The sequence below is a fragment of the Spea bombifrons genome, chromosome 3 (assembly GCF_027358695.1).
Source record: "Spea bombifrons isolate aSpeBom1 chromosome 3, aSpeBom1.2.pri, whole genome shotgun sequence".
Classification (NCBI taxonomy): Eukaryota; Metazoa; Chordata; class Amphibia; order Anura; family Pelobatidae; genus Spea; species Spea bombifrons.
In genome coordinates, this window is record NC_071089.1 from 119578620 (window position 1) to 119597771 (window position 19152).

Here is a 19152-nt window from a genome sequence, read left to right on the forward strand (position 1 = left end):
CAGAGTGGTGCAGCGGAAGCGTGCTGGGCCCATAACCCAGAGGTCGATGGATCGAAACCATCTTCTGCTAGATGTCATTTTTACATAGGGTTAATAACTTCTGTCATTGATGATATTGCATGAAAACAGCATTCTCCCCTCGGACAAACAGCTTTACAGAAAGCAGAGTGGCGCAGCGGAAGCGTGCTGGGCCCATAACCCAGAGGTCGATGGATCGAAACCATCCTCTGCTAGATGTCATTTTTACATAGGGTTAATAACTTCTGTCATTGATGATATTGCATTAAAACAGCATTCTCCCCTCGGACAAACCACTATATGAAAAGCAGAGTGGCGCAGCGGAAGCGTGCTGGGCCCATAACCCAGAGGTCGATGGATCGAAACCATCCTCTGCTAATTTTGTTTTTATAATGTCACTTTTCTGTTTAAGCACAACTGGCGTTGCATAAGATTAATTGGCACGTAGGGTTAACAACTTGTGTCATTTATGATATTGTATGAAAACGGCATTCTCCCCTTGCCAGCCACTATTTTGGTAACGGCTGCCCGAATTATTAACAACATGTAGTATTGTAGACGTGGCCTAAGTTAAAAAACAAAAAATGAATAATAATAATCTAAGCATTCCAAAATTGGCACTATGCCAAGAAGTTTTTCATGTGTTTTTTCATGGAAGGATTGGCATGCTTTGTCTGGAAAATAACTTTCCACAAGTGGAATAAGAAGATTTAGCTTAATGTTGGAAAGCTTTAAGGATTTTGCATTTCTGTCTTTCAATGTAATCATTAGGTCATTGGTGTTGCAAACACATGAATGAAAGTTTACAGGAAAACATCCCACTCATCCCTGGGTGGGTTTGAACCACCAACCTTCCGGTTAACAGCCGAACGCGCTAACCGATTGCACCACAGAGACAACCACTTGTGATGGTTTTCAGAGAAGCAGTGAGGATTATGACTTTAAACCTTCAGCATTCCAGAGGGCTTAGTGACCATAGCAGAAGAATTGACAGTTGTATCTCAACTGTTTATACATTATTTCATGATGGTGAGAACTTGTACTCCTAAATTGTCTTTACGAATCTTGAAGAAGAGATTTGGAAAAAAAAGTCAGATATTCATGGTTTTTTATCATTTGGGAAGAAAGTGGCAAAAAGTTGGCACTTTCGAAGCTTGAAGAAGAGATTTGGAGAAAAAAAAGTCAGGAATTAATGTGTTTTATCATTTGTGAAGAAAGCACCATGAAAAGCAGAGTGGCGCAGCGGAAGCGTGCTGGGCCCATAACCCAGAGGTCGATGGATCGAAACCATCCTCTGCTAGATGTCATTTTTACATAGGGTTAATAACTTCTGTCATTGATGATATTGCATTAAAACAGCATTCTCCCCTCGGACAAACCACTATAAGAAAAGCAGAGTGGCGCAGCGGAAGCGTGCTGGGCCCATAACCCAGAGGTCGATGGATCGAAACCATCCTCTGCTAATTTTGTTTTTATAATGTCACTTTTCTGTTTAAGCACAACTGGCGTTGCATAAGATTAATTGGCACGTAGGGTTAACAACTTGTGTCATTTATGATATTGTATGAAAACGGCATTCTCCCCTTGCCAGCCACTATTTTGGTAACGGCTGCCCGAATTATTAACAACATGTAGTATTGTAGACGTGGCCTAAGTTAAAAAACAAAAAATTAATAATAATAATCTAAGCATTCCAAAATTGGCACTATGCCAAGAAGTTTTTCCTGTGTTTTTTCATGGAAGGATTGGCATGCTTTGTCTGGAAAATAACTTTCCACAAGTGGAATAAGAAGATTTGGCTTAATGTTGGAAAGCTTTAAGGATTTTGCATTTCTGTCTTTCAATGTAATCATTAGCTCGTTTGTGTTGCAAACACAGGAATGAAAGTTTTCAGGAAAACATCCCACTCGTCCCTGGGTGGGCTTGAACCACCGACCTTTCGGTTAACAGCCGAACGCGCTAACCGATTGCGCCACAGAGACAACCACTTGTGACTGTTTTCAGAGAAGCAGTGAGGATTATGACTTTAAACCTTCAGCATTCCAGAGGGCTTAGTGACCATAGCAGAAGAATTGACAGTTGTATCTCAACTGTTTATACATTATTTCATGATGGTGAGAACTTGTACTCCTAAATTGTCTTTACGAATCTTGAAGAAGAGATTTGGAAAAAAAAGTCAGATATTCATGGTTTTTTATCATTTGGGAAGAAAGTGGCAAAAAGTTGGCCCTTTCGAAGCTTGAAGAAGAGATTTGGAGAAAAAAAAGTCAGGAATTAATGTGTTTTATCATTTGTGAAGAAAGCACCATGAAAAGCAGAGTGGTGCAGCGGAAGCGTGCTGGGCCCATAACCCAGAGGTCGATGGATCGAAACCATCTTCTGCTAGATGTCATTTTTACATAGGGTTAATAACTTCTGTCATTGATGATATTGCATGAAAACAGCATTCTCCCCTCGGACAAACAGCCTTACAGAAAGCAGAGTGGCGCAGCGGAAGCGTGCTGGGCCCATAACCCAGAGGTCGATGGATCGAAACCATCCTCTGCTAGATGTCATTTTTACATAGGGTTAATAACTTCTGTCATTGATGATATTGCATTAAAACAGCATTCTCCCCTCGGACAAACCACTATATGAAAAGCAGAGTGGCGCAGCGGAAGCGTGCTGGGCCCGTAACCCAGAGGTCGATGGATCGAAACCATCCTCTGCTAATTTTGTTTTTATAATGTCACTTTTCTGTTTAAGCACAACTGGCGTTGCATAAGATTAATTGGCACGTAGGGTTAACAACTTGTGTCATTTATGATATTGTATGAAAACGGCATTCTCCCCTTGCCAGCCACTATTTTGGTAACGGCTGCCCAAATTATTAACAACATGTAGTATTGTAGACGTGGCCTAAGTTAAAAAACAAAAAATTAATAATAATAATCTAAGCATTCCAAAATTGGCACTACGCCAAGAAGTTTTTCCTGTGTTTTTTCATGGAAGGATTGGCATGCTTTGTCTGGAAAATAACTTTCCACAAGTGGAATAAGAAGATTTGGCTTAATGTTGGAAAGCTTTAAGGATTTTGCATTTCTGTCTTTCAATGTAATCATTAGCTCATTTGTGTTGCAAACACAGGAATGAAAGTTTTCAGCAAAACATCCCACTCGTCCCTGGGTGGGCTTGAACCACCAACCTTTCGGTTAACAGCCGAACGCGCTAACCGATTGCGCCACAGAGACAACCACTTGTGACTGTTTTCAGAGAAGCAGTGAGGATTATGACTTTAAACCTTCAGCATTCCAGAGGGCTTAGTGACCATAGCAGAAGAATTGACAGTTGTATCTCAACTGTTTATACATTATTTCATGATGGTGAGAACTTGTACTCCTAAATTGTCTTTACGAATGTTGAAAAAGAGATTTGGAAAAAAAAGTCAGATATTCATGGTTTTTTATCATTTGGGAAGAAAGTGGCAAAAAGTTGGCCCTTTCGAAGCTTGAAGAAGAGATTTGGAGAAAAAAAAGTCAGGAATTAATGTGTTTTATCATTTGTGAAGAAAGCACCATGAAGCGTGCTGGGCCCATAACCCAGAGGTCGATGGATCGAAACCATCCTCTGCTAGATGTCATTTTTACATAGGGTTAATAACTTCTGTCATTGATGATATTGCATTAAAACAGCATTCTCCCCTCGGACGAACAGCTTTACAGAAAGCAGAGTGGCGCAGCGGAAGCGTGCTGGGCCCATAACCTAGAGGTCGATGGATCAAGACCATCCTCTGCTAGATGTCATTTTTACATAGGGTTAATAACTTCTGTCATTGATGATATTGCATTAAAACAGCATTCTCCCCTCGAACAAGCCACTATACGAAAAGCAGAGTGGCGCAGCGGAAGTGTGCTGAGCCCATAACCCAGAGGTCGATGGATCAAAACCATCCTCTGCTAATTTTGTTTTTATAATGTCACTTTTCTGTTTAAGCACAACTGGCGTTGCATAAGATTAATTGGCACGTAGGGTTAACAACTTGTGTCATTTATGATATTGTATGAAAACGGCATTCTCCCCTTGCCAGCCACTATTTTGGTAACGGCTGCCCGAATTATTAACAACATGTAGTATTGTAGACGTGGCCTAAGTTAAAAAACAAAAAATTAATAATAATAATCTAAGCATTCCAAAATTGGCACTATGCCAAGAAGTTTTTCCTGTGTTTTTTCATGGAAGGATTGGCATGCTTTGTCTGGAAGCGTGCTGGGCCCATAACCCAGAGGTCGATGGATCGAAACCATCCTCTGCTAGATGTCAGTTTTACATAGGGTTAATAACTTCTGTCATTGATGATAATGCATGAAAACAGCATTCTCCCCTCGGACAAACACATACACAATCCCATGTGGTGTGCGCAGGGGTGTAGACATGTATCCCATATGGTCTAGCGGTTAGGATTCCTGGTTTTCACCCAGGCGGCCCGGGTTCGACTCCTGGTATGGGAAGCTAGTTTTTATTGGAACCCCATGTTGCTATCCATTTGCTAGTTGGTCAAATCAAATAGCATTAATCATATTCCCCAACATCTAAAGCGCTCACCTTACCTGAATATCCACCTCAAAATACTGGGCCAGATTCCTTACCTCTTTGGGCTGGTCAAGGAACATCAGAAAGGGGAGAAATAGATAAGAGAGATTATATAAAATGCAACAGGAGGAAAGATAATGAAAATGGAGAGATTAAAGAAAAGGAGGATAGATTAAAGAAAATGGGAGAGGAAGTGACAAAAGGTAGCGGTAAAGAAAAAGTGGACAAACAGGGAGAGGTAAAGAGAAAGGGTTGGGAGATAAAGAGAACAAAGATAGATGAAGAGGAAAAGGGAGACATAATGCCAATGTCTGTCTAGGGAGATGGTCGACTATGTGCTTGATTTTATACACCTGTTAGCAATGGATGTGGCTGAAATACCTAAACTCAATAATTAGGAGGGGTGTCCACATCCTTTCATAAAGTGTATATGTTTTATATGTAATATGTATAATTTATCCCTTCAGAAAATTCTATTTATGTAAAAGAAACTGTCACTGCGGGAAAAGTGAATAACACAGGACAAACTTATGGTAAAACCTGATCATACTGCTCTTGTTCTCAGGGCAGCCCCATCACCATGAGATGGGCTTAAAGGGATCAAGTATTATATCTTCTATATCTGATGATTGCTGGAGGCAGGGTGGAATTCCTGAAACTGCCAGTGCTGCTTAGTTATCCCCAGTCTGGCCACCGACAACTTACAGGTAACTATCCGTACGAATCACAAAACAGCTGTAATTATAACAACATTACATTATATGTATAGATTTGATAGCACCACAATATACTGACCAGGTATTTCATTTTATAGTTAGAGTGAGTTCTGCATCAGGTTCAAACATATCATGGAAAAATCATCTCAACATCCAAATTGCAAACAAGAAAAACAAAGGAATACACTAAAGCAACAAAGCAAAAAGTATGTGAAGCACCAGTCATTTACCTGAAAGAAAGACATCAGTAGATTGACCACCATTTTCTTGACTAGGCCAAGACCTAGGGCAACAGCACCACCTTCTGGTACAAAACTGAGGAGCAGATTGCCCTCTTTGGTGATGAAGTCATCGGTTCTGTATGTTAAATGGGAATAATGAAAAGAAGCGTTTCTACCCAGTTTCGAACCGGGGACCTTTCTCACGTGAGGCAAACGCTCTAACCGCTACGCTAAAGAAGCTTAAGTGTAGAAAGAAGCCAGGCCAGAGCACAGGATCTGACCAAGGCAGAAGATGACAATTTTTAACATTTCCTGAAATTCGGCCAGATTTCTAAATGTTCTGATGAAACATTCCATATTCCACATAAAAATAAATTCTGCTAAAGGCTGCAAAATGACACAATAACATCTACATATGCAGAACTCCTAAAACCACCCATGTAGCAGATCTATCGGGCTCTGTGAAAACTGGTTCCACAATTCTTTTACCTTCGTTGTATATCAGACTGGATCTAACTCACATTATCTTAAAACTCAAGGGTCTCAAAACCCAGCCTTTCCCAGGACATCATCAGCAGGGTTCATTTTTATGAAATTAAAGAAAACGTTACGCAACCTCCATAGAGAGTGAGCATCCTCTGAGTGCTGCTGAGTCTGAGCGCCGGGATATGACATCATTTCCCACAAACAAAAAATGGCTTTGGAAAAAAACGGGAGGAAAATGGTTTTTTTTCTCATGTTTTTTTGGGGGGTTTTTTTCGTTTTTTTTTTTTCCACAGACCTTCCCATCTCTGGTTTAAAGCCTATCTCTCTGTCCAGCGTTGGTGGTATAGTGGTGAGCATAGCTGCCTTCCAAGCAGTTGACCCGGGTTCGATTCCCGGCCAACGCAGCGTTTATTTTTTTTTTTACACATCCGAGTCTATTCAGTAAGTTTCAAGCCGTTTGCAATGTTAACCCTTCAACTTGCTGTAGCTTGTAACACAATGCATACCATGTTGGTGAGGGAGGGGCTGCTCCAGGTACAGTCAGCATGGACAGCGCACCAAATCATGACCTTCGATAGCTCAGCTGGTAGAGCGGAGGACTGTAGAAAACAATCAGACATCCTTAGGTCGCTGGTTCGATTCCGGCTCGAAGGAATGCTCTTTATTTTTGTGAGACGGGAAAAAAAATGGTAGGTTGATCCTACAGAGTGAAGAGTGGACTTTAGGTGCGAATTCCGTGGTCAGCAAAAGGACCACTTTATCTGGGAAGATCCAAAGAAACTATAACTCTGACGCATCTCACAAAGATCATTGGAACAGGAACTCATCAACTGCAGCCGCGGACTGACAGGCATTACAACTGTATTTTAAAATAAAAAGGTTCACCTCCTATAGGATCTGTGGATGCTCCGTCACATACACAATCCCATGTGGTGTGCGCAGGGGTGTAGACACGTATCCCATATGGTCTAGCGGTTAGGATTCCTGGTTTTCACCCAGGCGGCCCGGGTTCGACTCCCGGTATGGGAAGCTAGTTTTTATTGGAACCCCATGTTGCTATCCATTTGCTAGTTGGTCAAATCAAATAGCATTAATCATATTCCCCAACATCTAAAGCGCTCACCTTACCTGAATATCCACCTCAAAATACTGGGCCAGATTCCTTACCTCTTTGGGCTGGTCAAGGAACATCAGAAAGGGGAGAAATAGATAAGAGAGATTATATAAAATGCAACAGGAGGAAAGATAATGAAAATGGAGAGATTAAAGAAAAGGAGGATAGATTAAAGAAAATGGGAGAGGAAGTGACAAAAGGTAGCGGTAAAGAAAAAGTGGACAAACAGGGAGAGGTAAAGAGAATGGGTTGGGAGATAAAGAGAACAAAGATAGATGAAGAGGAAAAGGGAGACATAATGCCAATGTCTGTCTAGGGAGATGGTCGACTATGTGCTTGATTTTATACACCTGTTAGCAATGGATGTGGCTGAAATACCTAAACTCAATAATTAGGAGGGGTGTCCACATCCTTTCATAAAGTGTATATGTTTTATATGTAATATGTATAATTTATCCCTTCAGAAAATTCTATTTATGTAAAAGAAACTGTCACTGCGGGAAAAGTGAATAACACAGGACAAACTTATGATAAAACCTGATCATACTGCTCTTGTTCTCAGGGCAGCCCCATCACCATGAGATGGGCATAAAGGGATCAAGTATTATATCTTCTATATCTGATGATTGCTGGAGGCAGGGTGGAATTCCTGAAACTGCCAGTGCTGCTTAGTTATCCCCAGTCTGGCCACCGACAACTTACAGGTAACTATCCGTACGAATCACAAAACAGCTGTAATTATAACAACATTACATTATATGTATAGATTTGATAGCACCACAATATACTGACCAGGTATTTCATTTTATAGTTAGAGTGAGTTCTGCATCAGGTTCAAACATATCATGGAAAAATCATCTCAACATCCAAATTGCAAACAAGAAAAACAAAGGAATACACTAAAGCAACAAAGCAAAAAGTATGTGAAGCACCAGTCATTTACCTGAAAGAAAGACATCAGTAGATTGACCACCATTTTCTTGACTAGGCCAAGACCTAGGGCAACAGCACCACCTTCTGGTACAAAACTGAGGAGCAGATTGCCCTCTTTGGTGATGAAGTCATCGGTTCTGTATGTTAAATGGGAATAATGAAAAGAAGCGTTTCTACCCAGTTTCGAACCGGGGACCTTTCTCAGAGAGGCAAACGCTCTAACCGCTACGCTAAAGAAGCTTAAGTGTAGAAAGAAGCCAGGCCAGAGCACAGGATCTGACCAAGGCAGAAGATGACAATTTTTAACATTTCCTGAAATTCGGCCAGATTTCTAAATGTTCTGATGAAACATTCCATATTCCACATAAAAATAAATTCTGCTAAAGGCTGCAAAATGACACAATAACATCTACATATGCAGAACTCCTAAAACCACCCATGTAGCAGATCTATCGGGCTCTGTGAAAACTGGTTCCACAATTCTTTTACCTTCGTTGTATATCAGACTGGATCTAACTCACATTATCTTAAAACTCAAGGGTCTCAAAACCCAGCCTTTCCCAGGACATCATCAGCAGGGTTCATTTTTATGAAATTAAAGAAAACGTTACGCAACCTCCATAGAGAGTGAGCATCCTCTGAGTGCTGCTGAGTCTGAGCGCCGGGATATGACATCATTTCCCACAAACAAAAAATGGCTTTGGAAAAAAACGGGAGGAAAATGGTTTTTTTTCTCATGTTTTTTTGGGGGGTTTTTTTCGTTTTTTTTTTTTCCACAGACCTTCCCATCTCTGGTTTAAAGCCTATCTCTCTGTCCAGCGTTGGTGGTATAGTGGTGAGCATAGCTGCCTTCCAAGCAGTTGACCCGGGTTCGATTCCCGGCCAACGCAGCGTTTATTTTTTTTTTTACACATCCGAGTCTATTCAGTAAGTTTCAAGCCGTTTGCAATGTTAACCCTTCAACTTGCTGTAGCTTGTAACACAATGCATACCATGTTGGTGAGGGAGGGGCTGCTCCAGGTACAGTCAGCATGGACAGCGCACCAAATCATGACCTTCGATAGCTCAGCTGGTAGAGCGGAGGACTGTAGAAAACAATCAGACATCCTTAGGTCGCTGGTTCGATTCCGGCTCGAAGGAATGCTCTTTATTTTTGTGAGACGGGAAAAAAAATGGTAGGTTGATCCTACAGAGTGAAGAGTGGACTTTAGGTGCGAATTCCGTGGTCAGCAAAAGGACCACTTTATCTGGGAAGATCCAAAGAAACTATAACTCTGACGCATCTCACAAAGATCATTGGAACAGGAACTCATCAACTGCAGCCGCGGACTGACAGGCATTACAACTGTATTTTAAAATAAAAAGGTTCACCTCCTATAGGATCTGTGGATGCTCCGTCACATACACAATCCCATGTGGTGTGCGCAGGGGTGTAGACACGTATCCCATATGGTCTAGCGGTTAGGATTCCTGGTTTTCACCCAGGCGGCCCGGGTTCGACTCCCGGTATGGGAAGCTAGTTTTTATTGGAACCCCATGTTGCTATCCATTTGCTAGTTGGTCAAATCAAATAGCATTAATCATATTCCCCAACATCTAAAGCGCTCACCTTACCTGAATATCCACCTCAAAATACTGGGCCAGATTCCTTACCTCTTTGGGCTGGTCAAGGAACATCAGAAAGGGGAGAAATAGATAAGAGAGATTATATAAAATGCAACAGGAGGAAAGATAATGAAAATGGAGAGATTAAAGAAAAGGAGGATAGATTAAAGAAAATGGGAGAGGAAGTGACAAAAGGTAGCGGTAAAGAAAAAGTGGACAAACAGGGAGAGGTAAAGAGAAAGGGTTGGGAGATAAAGAGAACAAAGATAGATGAAGAGGAAAAGGGAGACATAATGCCAATGTCTGTCTAGGGAGATGGTCGACTATGTGCTTGATTTTATACACCTGTTAGCAATGGATGTGGCTGAAATACCTAAACTCAATAATTAGGAGGGGTGTCCACATCCTTTCATAAAGTGTATATGTTTTATATGTAATATGTATAATTTATCCCTTCAGAAAATTCTATTTATGTAAAAGAAACTGTCACTGCGGGAAAAGTGAATAACACAGGACAAACTTATGATAAAACCTGATCATACTGCTCTTGTTCTCAGGGCAGCCCCATCACCATGAGATGGGCATAAAGGGATCAAGTATTATATCTTCTATATCTGATGATTGCTGGAGGCAGGGTGGAATTCCTGAAACTGCCAGTGCTGCTTAGTTATCCCCAGTCTGGCCACCGACAACTTACAGGTAACTATCCGTACGAATCACAAAACAGCTGTAATTATAACAACATTACATTATATGTATAGATTTGATAGCACCACAATATACTGACCAGGTATTTCATTTTATAGTTAGAGTGAGTTCTGCATCAGGTTCAAACATATCATGGAAAAATCATCTCAACATCCAAATTGCAAACAAGAAAAACAAAGGAATACACTAAAGCAACAAAGCAAAAAGTATGTGAAGCACCAGTCATTTACCTGAAAGAAAGACATCAGTAGATTGACCACCATTTTCTTGACTAGGCCAAGACCTAGGGCAACAGCACCACCTTCTGGTACAAAACTGAGGAGCAGATTGCCCTCTTTGGTGATGAAGTCATCGGTTCTGTATGTTAAATGGGAATAATGAAAAGAAGCGTTTCTACCCAGTTTCGAACCGGGAACCTTTCTCACGTGAGGCAAACGCTCTAACCGCTACGCTAAAGAAGCTTAAGTGTAGAAAGAAGCCAGGCCAGAGCACAGGATCTGACCAAGGCAGAAGATGACAATTTTTAACATTTCCTGAAATTCGGCCAGATTTCTAAATGTTCTGATGAAACATTCCATATTCCACATAAAAATAAATTCTGCTAAAGGCTGCAAAATGACACAATAACATCTACATATGCAGAACTCCTAAAACCACCCATGTAGCAGATCTATCGGGCTCTGTGGAAACTGGTTCCACACTTCTTTTACCTTCGTTGTATATCAGACTGGATCTAACTCACATTATCTTAAAACTCAAGGGTCTCAAAACCCAGCCTTTCCCAGGACATCATCAGCAGGGTTCATTTTTATGAAATTAAAGAAAACGTTACGCAACCTCCATAGAGAGTGAGCATCCTCTGAGTGCTGCTGAGTCTGAGCGCCGGGATATGACATCATTTCCCACAAACAAAAAATGGCTTTGGAAAAAAGCGGGAGGAAAATGGTTTTTTTTCTCATGTTTTTTTGGGGTTTTTTTTTCGTTTTTTTTTCCGCAGACCTTCCCATCTCTGGTTTAAAGCCTATCTCTCTGTCCAGCGTTGGTGGTATAGTGGTGAGCATAGCTGCCTTCCAAGCAGTTGACCCGGGTTCGATTCCCGGCCAACGCAGCGTTTATTTTTTTTTTTACACATCCGAGTCTATTCAGTAAGTTTCAAGCCGTTTGCAATGTTAACCCTTCAACTTGCTGTAGCTTGTAACACAATGCATACCATGTTGGTGAGGGAGGGGCTGCTCCAGGTACAGTCAGCATGGACAGCGCACCAAATCATGACCTTCGATAGCTCAGCTGGTAGAGCGGAGGACTGTAGAAAACAATCAGACATCCTTAGGTCGCTGGTTCGATTCCGGTTCGAAGGAATGCTCTTTATTTTTGTGAGACGGGAAAAAAAATGGTAGGTTGATCCTACAGAGTGAAGAGTGGACTTTAGGTGCGAATTCCGTGGTCAGCAAAAGGACCACTTTATCTGGGAAGATCCAAAGAAACTATAACTCTGACGCATCTCACAAAGATCATTGGAACAGGAACTCATCAACTGCAGCCGCGGACTGACAGGCATTACAACTGTATTTTAAAATAAAAAGGTTCACCTCCTATAGGATCTGTGGATGCTCCGTCACATACACAATCCCATGTGGTGTGCGCAGGGGTGTAGACATGTATCCCATATGGTCTAGCGGTTAGGATTCCTGGTTTTCACCCAGGCGGCCCGGGTTCGACTCCCGGTATGGGAAGCTAGTTTTTATTGGAACCCCATGTTGCTATCCATTTGCTAGTTGGTCAAATCAAATAGCATTAATCATATTCCCCAACATCTAAAGCGCTCACCTTACCTGAATATCCACCTCAAAATACTGGGCCAGATTCCTTACCTCTTTGGGCTGGTCAAGGAACATCAGAAAGGGGAGAAATAGATAAGAGAGATTATATAAAATGCAACAGGAGGAAAGATAATGAAAATGGAGAGATTAAAGAAAAGGAGGATAGATTAAAGAAAATGGGAGAGGAAGTGACAAAAGGTAGCGGTAAAGAAAAAGTGGACAAACAGGGAGAGGTAAAGAGAAAGGGTTGGGAGATAAAGAGAACAAAGATAGATGAAGAGGAAAAGGGAGACATAATGCCAATGTCTGTCTAGGGAGATGGTCGACTATGTGCTTGATTTTATACACCTGTTAGCAATGGATGTGGCTGAAATACCTAAACTCAATAATTAGGAGGGGTGTCCACATCCTTTCATAAAGTGTATATGTTTTATATGTAATATGTATAATTTATCCCTTCAGAAAATTCTATTTATGTAAAAGAAACTGTCACTGCGGGAAAAGTGAATAACACAGGACAAACTTATGATAAAACCTGATCATACTGCTCTTGTTCTCAGGGCAGCCCCATCACCATGAGATGGGCATAAAGGGATCAAGTATTATATCTTCTATATCTGATGATTGCTGGAGGCAGGGTGGAATTCCTGAAACTGCCAGTGCTGCTTAGTTATCCCCAGTCTGGCCACCGACAACTTACAGGTAACTATCCGTACGAATCACAAAACAGCTGTAATTATAACAACATTACATTATATGTATAGATTTGATAGCACCACAATATACTGACCAGGTATTTCATTTTATAGTTAGAGTGAGTTCTGCATCAGGTTCAAACATATCATGGAAAAATCATCTCAACATCCAAATTGCAAACAAGAAAAACAAAGGAATACACTAAAGCAACAAAGCAAAAAGTATGTGAAGCACCAGTCATTTACCTGAAAGAAAGACATCAGTAGATTGACCACCATTTTCTTGACTAGGCCAAGACCTAGGGCAACAGCACCACCTTCTGGTACAAAACTGAGGAGCAGATTGCCCTCTTTGGTGATGAAGTCATCGGTTCTGTATGTTAAATGGGAATAATGAAAAGAAGTGTTCCTACCCAGTTTCGAACCGGGGACCTTTCTCACGTGAGGCAAACGCTCTAACCGCTACGCTAAAGAAGCTTAAGTGTAGAAAGAAGCCAGGCCAGAGCACAGGATCTGACCAAGGCAGAAGATGACAATTTTTAACATTTCCTGAAATTCGGCCAGATTTCTAAATGTTCTGATGAAACATTCCATATTCCACATAAAAATAAATTCTGCTAAAGGCTGCAAAATGACACAATAACATCTACATATGCAGAACTCCTAAAACCACCCATGTAGCAGATCTATCGGGCTCTGTGAAAACTGGTTCCACACTTCTTTTACCTTCGTTGTATATCAGACTGGATCTAACTCACATTATCTTAAAACTCAAGGGTCTCAAAACCCAGCCATTCCCAGGACATCATCAGCAGGGTTCATTTTTATGAAATTAAAGAAAACGTTACGCAACCTCCATAGAGAGTGAGCATCCTCTGAGTGCTGCTGAGTCTGAGCGACGGGATATGACATCATTTCCCACAAACAAAAAATGGCTTTGGAAAAAAACGGGAGGAAAATGGTTTTTTTTCTCATGTTTTTTGGGGGGTTTTTTTTCGTTTTTTTTTTTTCCGCAGACCTTCCCATCTCTGGTTTAAAGCCTATCTCTCTGTCCAGCGTTGGTGGTATAGTGGTGAGCATAGCTGCCTTCCAAGCAGTTGACCCGGGTTCGATTCCCGGCCAACGCAGCGTTTATTTTTTTTTTTACACATCCGAGTCTATTCAGTAAGTTTCAAGCCGTTTGCAATGTTAACCCTTCAACTTGCTGTAGCTTGTAACACAATGCATACCATGTTGGTGAGGGAGGGGCTGCTCCAGGTACAGTCAGCATGGACAGCGCACCAAATCATGACCTTCGATAGCTCAGCTGGTAGAGCGGAGGACTGTAGAAAACAATCAGACATCCTTAGGTCGCTGGTTCGATTCCGGCTCGAAGGAATGCTCTTTATTTTTGTGAGACGGGAAAAAAAATGGTAGGTTGATCCTACAGAGTGAAGAGTGGACTTTAGGTGCGAATTCCGTGGTCAGCAAAAGGACCACTTTATCTGGGAAGATCCAAAGAAACTATAACTCTGACGCATCTCACAAAGATCATTGGAACAGGAACTCATCAACTGCAGCCGCGGACTGACAGGCATTACAACTGTATTTTAAAATAAAAAGGTTCACCTCCTATAGGATCTGTGGATGCTCCGTCACATACACAATCCCATGTGGTGTGCGCAGGGGTGTAGACATGTATCCCATATGGTCTAGCGGTTAGGATTCCTGGTTTTCACCCAGGCGGCCCGGGTTCGACTCCCGGTATGGGAAGCTAGTTTTTATTGGAACCCCATGTTGCTATCCATTTGCTAGTTGGTCAAATCAAATAGCATTAATCATATTCCCCAACATCTAAAGCGCTCACCTTACCTGAATATCCACCTCAAAATACTGGGCCAGATTCCTTACCTCTTTGGGCTGGTCAAGGAACATCAGAAAGGGGAGAAATAGATAAGAGAGATTATATAAAATGCAACAGGAGGAAAGATAATGAAAATGGAGAGATTAAAGAAAAGGAGGATAGATTAAAGAAAATGGGAGAGGAAGTGACAAAAGGTAGCGGTAAAGAAAAAGTGGACAAACAGGGAGAGGTAAAGAGAAAGGGTTGGGAGATAAAGAGAACAAAGATAGATGAAGAGGAAAAGGGAGACATAATGCCAATGTCTGTCTAGGGAGATGGTCGACTATGTGCTTGATTTTATACACCTGTTAGCAATGGATGTGGCTGAAATACCTAAACTCAATAATTAGGAGGGGTGACCACATCCTTTCATAAAGTGTATATGTTTTATATGTAATATGTATAATTTATCCCTTCAGAAAATTCTATTTATGTAAAAGAAACTGTCACTGCGGGAAAAGTGAATAACACAGGACAAACTTATGATAAAACCTGATCATACTGCTCTTGTTCTCAGGGCAGCCCCATCACCATGAGATGGGCATAAAGGGATCAAGTATTATATCTTCTATATCTGATGATTGCTGGAGGCAGGGTGGAATTCCTGAAACTGCCAGTGCTGCTTAGTTATCCCCAGTCTGGCCACCGACAACTTACAGGTAACTATCCGTACGAATCACAAAACAGCTGTAATTATAACAACATTACATTATATGTATAGATTTGATAGCACCACAATATACTGACCAGGTATTTCATTTTATAGTTAGAGTGAGTTCTGCATCAGGTTCAAACATATCATGGAAAAATCATCTCAACATCCAAATTGCAAACAAGAAAAACAAAGGAATACACTAAAGCAACAAAGCAAAAAGTATGTGAAGCACCAGTCATTTACCTGAAAGAAAGACATCAGTAGATTGACCACCATTTTCTTGACTAGGCCAAGACCTAGGGCAACAGCACCACCTTCTGGTACAAAACTGAGGAGCAGATTGCCCTCTTTGGTGATGAAGTCATCGGTTCTGTATGTTAAATGGGAATAATGAAAAGAAGCGTTTCTATCCAGTTTCGAACCGGGGACCTTTCTCACGTGAGGCAAACGCTCTAACCGCTACGCTAAAGAAGCTTAAGTGTAGAAAGAAGCCAGGCCAGAGCACAGGATCTGACCAAGGCAGAAGATGACAATTTTTAACATTTCCTGAAATTCGGCCAGATTTCTAAATGTTCTGATGAAACATTCCATATTCCACATAAAAATAAATTCTGCTAAAGGCTGCAAAATGACACAATAACATCTACATATGCAGAACTCCTAAAACCACCCATGTAGCAGATCTATCGGGCTCTGTGAAAACTGGTTCCACACTTCTTTTACCTTCGTTGTATATCAGACTGGATCTAACTCACATTATCTTAAAACTCAAGGGTCTCAAAACCCAGCCTTTCCCAGGACATCATCAGCAGGGTTCATTTTTATGAAATTAAAGAAAACGTTACGCAACCTCCATAGAGAGTGAGCATCCTCTGAGTGCTGCTGAGTCTGAGCGCCGGGATATGACATCATTTCCCACAAACAAAAAATGGCTTTGGAAAAAAACGGGAGGAAAATGGTTTTTTTTCTCATGTTTTTTTGGGGGTTTTTTTTCGTTTTTTTTTTTCCGCAGACCTTCCCATCTCTGGTTTAAAGCCTATCTCTCTGTCCAGCGTTGGTGGTATAGTGGTGAGCATAGCTGCCTTCCAAGCAGTTGACCCGGGTTCGATTCCCGGCCAACGCAGCGTTTATTTTTTTTTTTACACATCCGAGTCTATTCAGTAAGTTTCAAGCCGTTTGCAATGTTAACCCTTCAACTTGCTGTAGCTTGTAACACAATGCATACCATGTTGGTGAGGGAGGGGCTGCTCCAGGTACAGTCAGCATGGACAGCGCACCAAATCATGACCTTCGATAGCTCAGCTGGTAGAGCGGAGGACTGTAGAAAACAATCAGACATCCTTAGGTCGCTGGTTCGATTCCGGCTCGAAGGAATGCTCTTTATTTTTGTGAGACGGGAAAAAAAATGGTAGGTTGATCCTACAGAGTGAAGAGTGGACTTTAGGTGCGAATTCCGTGGTCAGCAAAAGGACCACTTTATCTGGGAAGATCCAAAGAAACTATAACTCTGACGCATCTCACAAAGATCATTGGAACAGGAACTCATCAACTGCAGCCGCGGACTGACAGGCATTACAACTGTATTTTAAAATAAAAAGGTTCACCTCCTATAGGATCTGTGGATGCTCCGTCACATACACAATCCCATGTGGTGTGCGCAGGGGTGTAGACATGTATCCCATATGGTCTAGCGGTTAGGATTCCTGGTTTTCACCCAGGCGGCCCGGGTTCGACTCCCGGTATGGGAAGCTAGTTTTTATTGGAACCCCATGTTGCTATCCATTTGCTAGTTGGTCAAATCAAATAGCATTAATCATATTCCCCAACATCTAAAGCGCTCACCTTACCTGAATATCCACCTCAAAATACTGGGCCAGATTCCTTACCTCTTTGGGCTGGTCAAGGAACATCAGAAAGGGGAGAAATAGATAAGAGAGATTATATAAAATGCAACAGGAGGAAAGATAATGAAAATGGAGAGATTAAAGAAAAGGAGGATAGATTAAAGAAAATGGGAGAGGAAGTGACAAAAGGTAGCGGTAAAGAAAAAGTGGACAAACAGGGAGAGGTAAAGAGAAAGGGTTGGGAGATAAAGAGAACAAAGATAGATGAAGAGGAAAAGGGAGACATAATGCCAATGTCTGTCTAGGGAGATGGTCGACTATGTGCTTGATTTTATACACCTGTTAGCAATGGATGTGGCTGAAATACCTAAACTCAATAATTAGGAGGGGTGTCCACATCCTTTCATAAAGTGTATATGTTTTATATGTAATATGTATAATTTATCCCTTCAGAAAATTCTATTTATGTAAAAGAAACTGTCACTGCGGGAAAAGTGAATAACACAGGACAAACTTATGATAAAACCTGATCATACTGCTCTTGTTCTCAGGGCAGCCCCATCACCATGAGATGGGCATAAAGGGATCAAGTATTATATCTTCTATATCTGATGATTGCTGGAGGCAGGGTGGAATTCCTGAAACTGCCAGTGCTGCTTAGTTATCCCCAGTCTGGCCACCGACAACTTACAGGTAACTATCCGTACGAATCACAAAACAGCTGTAATTATAACAACATTACATTATATGTATAGATTTGATAGCACCACAATATACTGACCAGGTATTTCATTTTATAGTTAGAGTGAGTTCTGCATCAGGTTCAAACATATCATGGAAAAATCATCTCAACATCCAAATTGCAAACAAGAAAAACAAAGGAATACACTAAAGCAACAAAGCAAAAAGTATGTGAAGCACCAGTCATTTACCTGAAAGAAAGACATCAGTAGATTGACCACCATTTTCTTGACTAGGCCAAGACCTAGGGCAACAGCACCACCTTCTGGTACAAAACTGAGGAGCAGATTGCCCTCTTTGGTGATGAAGTCATCGGTTCTGTATGTTAAATGGGAATAATGAAAAGAAGCATTTCTACCCAGTTTCGAACCGGGGACCTTTCTCACGTGAGGCAAACGCTCTAACCGCTACGCTAAAGAAGCTTAAGTGTAGAAAGAAGCCAGGCCAGAGCACAGGATCTGACCAAGGCAGAAGATGACAATTTTTAACATTTCCTGAAATTCGGCCAGATTTCTAAATGTTCTGATGAAACATTCCATATTCCACATAAAAATAAATTCTGCTAAAGGCTGCAAAATGACACAATAACATCTACATATGCAGAACTCCTAAAACCACCCATGTAGCAGATCTATCGGGCTCTGTGAAAACTGGTTCCACACTTCTTTTACCTTCGTTGTATATCAGACTGGATCTAACTCACATTATCTTAAAACTCAAGGGTCTCAAAACCCAGCCTTTCCCAGGACATCATCAGCAGGGTTCATTTTTATGAAATTAAAGAAAACGTTACGCAACCTCCATAGAGAGTGAGCATCCTCTGAGTGCTGCTGAGTCTGAGCGCCGGGATATGACATCATTTCCCACAAACAAAAAATGGCTTTGGAAAAAAACGGGAGGAAAATGGTTTTTTTTCTCATGTTTTTTTGGGGGGTTTTTTTCGTTTTTTTTTTTCCGCAGACCTTCCCATCTCTGGTTTAAAGCCTACCTCTCTGTCCAGCGTTGGTGGTATAGTGGTGAGCATAGCTGCCTTCCAAGCAGTTGACCCGGGTTCGATTCCCGGCCAACGCAGCGTTTATTTTTTTTTTTACACATCCGAGTCTATTCAGTAAGTTTCAAGCCGTTTGCAATGTTAACCCTTCAAC

General features: G+C 41.3%; 20 non-coding genes across 20 annotated transcripts; 18 read left to right on the forward strand and 2 right to left on the reverse strand.

Moving 5' to 3' along the window:
* Positions 1 to 1926: 1926 nt before the first annotated feature.
* Positions 1927 to 2000, reverse strand: TRNAN-GUU (transfer RNA asparagine (anticodon GUU)). Its single transcript has one exon. It is a non-coding gene; the product is annotated as a tRNA-Asn (tRNA).
* A 657-nt stretch (positions 2001 to 2657) lies between these two features.
* On the forward strand, positions 2658 to 2729 carry TRNAT-CGU (transfer RNA threonine (anticodon CGU)). The gene has a single exon. It is a non-coding gene; the product is annotated as a tRNA-Thr (tRNA).
* Positions 2730 to 3174: 445 nt separating this feature from the next.
* TRNAN-GUU (transfer RNA asparagine (anticodon GUU)) lies at positions 3175 to 3248 on the reverse strand. Its single transcript has one exon. It is a non-coding gene; the product is annotated as a tRNA-Asn (tRNA).
* A 1185-nt stretch (positions 3249 to 4433) lies between these two features.
* TRNAE-UUC (transfer RNA glutamic acid (anticodon UUC)) lies at positions 4434 to 4505 on the forward strand. The gene has a single exon. It is a non-coding gene; the product is annotated as a tRNA-Glu (tRNA).
* A 1837-nt stretch (positions 4506 to 6342) lies between these two features.
* TRNAG-UCC (transfer RNA glycine (anticodon UCC)) lies at positions 6343 to 6414 on the forward strand. Its single transcript has one exon. It is a non-coding gene; the product is annotated as a tRNA-Gly (tRNA).
* A 164-nt stretch (positions 6415 to 6578) lies between these two features.
* Positions 6579 to 6664, forward strand: TRNAY-GUA (transfer RNA tyrosine (anticodon GUA)). The gene is given in 2 exon segments: positions 6579 to 6615; positions 6629 to 6664. It is a non-coding gene; the product is annotated as a tRNA-Tyr (tRNA).
* Positions 6665 to 6967: 303 nt separating this feature from the next.
* TRNAE-UUC (transfer RNA glutamic acid (anticodon UUC)) lies at positions 6968 to 7039 on the forward strand. Its single transcript has one exon. It is a non-coding gene; the product is annotated as a tRNA-Glu (tRNA).
* A 1836-nt stretch (positions 7040 to 8875) lies between these two features.
* On the forward strand, positions 8876 to 8947 carry TRNAG-UCC (transfer RNA glycine (anticodon UCC)). The gene has a single exon. It is a non-coding gene; the product is annotated as a tRNA-Gly (tRNA).
* Positions 8948 to 9111: 164 nt separating this feature from the next.
* TRNAY-GUA (transfer RNA tyrosine (anticodon GUA)) lies at positions 9112 to 9197 on the forward strand. Its single transcript is given in 2 exon segments — positions 9112 to 9148; positions 9162 to 9197. It is a non-coding gene; the product is annotated as a tRNA-Tyr (tRNA).
* Positions 9198 to 9500: 303 nt separating this feature from the next.
* TRNAE-UUC (transfer RNA glutamic acid (anticodon UUC)) lies at positions 9501 to 9572 on the forward strand. Its single transcript has one exon. It is a non-coding gene; the product is annotated as a tRNA-Glu (tRNA).
* A 1834-nt stretch (positions 9573 to 11406) lies between these two features.
* Positions 11407 to 11478, forward strand: TRNAG-UCC (transfer RNA glycine (anticodon UCC)). Its single transcript has one exon. It is a non-coding gene; the product is annotated as a tRNA-Gly (tRNA).
* A 164-nt stretch (positions 11479 to 11642) lies between these two features.
* On the forward strand, positions 11643 to 11728 carry TRNAY-GUA (transfer RNA tyrosine (anticodon GUA)). Its single transcript is given in 2 exon segments — positions 11643 to 11679; positions 11693 to 11728. It is a non-coding gene; the product is annotated as a tRNA-Tyr (tRNA).
* Positions 11729 to 12031: 303 nt separating this feature from the next.
* Positions 12032 to 12103, forward strand: TRNAE-UUC (transfer RNA glutamic acid (anticodon UUC)). Its single transcript has one exon. It is a non-coding gene; the product is annotated as a tRNA-Glu (tRNA).
* A 1837-nt stretch (positions 12104 to 13940) lies between these two features.
* Positions 13941 to 14012, forward strand: TRNAG-UCC (transfer RNA glycine (anticodon UCC)). Its single transcript has one exon. It is a non-coding gene; the product is annotated as a tRNA-Gly (tRNA).
* Positions 14013 to 14176: 164 nt separating this feature from the next.
* On the forward strand, positions 14177 to 14262 carry TRNAY-GUA (transfer RNA tyrosine (anticodon GUA)). Its single transcript is given in 2 exon segments — positions 14177 to 14213; positions 14227 to 14262. It is a non-coding gene; the product is annotated as a tRNA-Tyr (tRNA).
* Positions 14263 to 14565: 303 nt separating this feature from the next.
* Positions 14566 to 14637, forward strand: TRNAE-UUC (transfer RNA glutamic acid (anticodon UUC)). Its single transcript has one exon. It is a non-coding gene; the product is annotated as a tRNA-Glu (tRNA).
* A 1836-nt stretch (positions 14638 to 16473) lies between these two features.
* Positions 16474 to 16545, forward strand: TRNAG-UCC (transfer RNA glycine (anticodon UCC)). The gene has a single exon. It is a non-coding gene; the product is annotated as a tRNA-Gly (tRNA).
* A 164-nt stretch (positions 16546 to 16709) lies between these two features.
* Positions 16710 to 16795, forward strand: TRNAY-GUA (transfer RNA tyrosine (anticodon GUA)). Its single transcript is given in 2 exon segments — positions 16710 to 16746; positions 16760 to 16795. It is a non-coding gene; the product is annotated as a tRNA-Tyr (tRNA).
* Positions 16796 to 17098: 303 nt separating this feature from the next.
* On the forward strand, positions 17099 to 17170 carry TRNAE-UUC (transfer RNA glutamic acid (anticodon UUC)). The gene has a single exon. It is a non-coding gene; the product is annotated as a tRNA-Glu (tRNA).
* A 1836-nt stretch (positions 17171 to 19006) lies between these two features.
* Positions 19007 to 19078, forward strand: TRNAG-UCC (transfer RNA glycine (anticodon UCC)). Its single transcript has one exon. It is a non-coding gene; the product is annotated as a tRNA-Gly (tRNA).
* Positions 19079 to 19152: the final 74 nt, after the last annotated feature.